Here is a 365-nt window from a genome sequence, read left to right on the forward strand (position 1 = left end):
AGAACCCATCAAAAATGGCTAAAAGTGTTGAAATATATCCGAGAATAGTGCTCATGAGGCGGACCGAGTCCCCTGTCAACTCCCATTGCATTCCTCCACACTCTGAAAAGTCAGAGTTATTTTTTGGAGAACCATCAAAAATGGCTAAAAGTGTTGAAATGTATCCGAGAATAGTGCCTCTTGAGGCGGATCGAGTCCTCTGTCAACTCCCCTTGCATTCCTCCACACTCTGAAAAAGTCAGAGTTATTTTTTGGAGAACCATCAAAAATGGCTAAAAGTGTTGAAATGTATCCGAGAATAGTGCCTCATGAGGCGGATCGAGTCCCCTGTCAACTCCCCTTGCCTTCCTCCGGAGCCCAGTTGA

The sequence above is a fragment of the Notothenia rossii genome (assembly GCF_949606895.1).
Source record: "Notothenia rossii genome assembly, chromosome: 5".
NCBI classification, from domain to species: domain Eukaryota; kingdom Metazoa; phylum Chordata; class Actinopteri; order Perciformes; family Nototheniidae; genus Notothenia; species Notothenia rossii.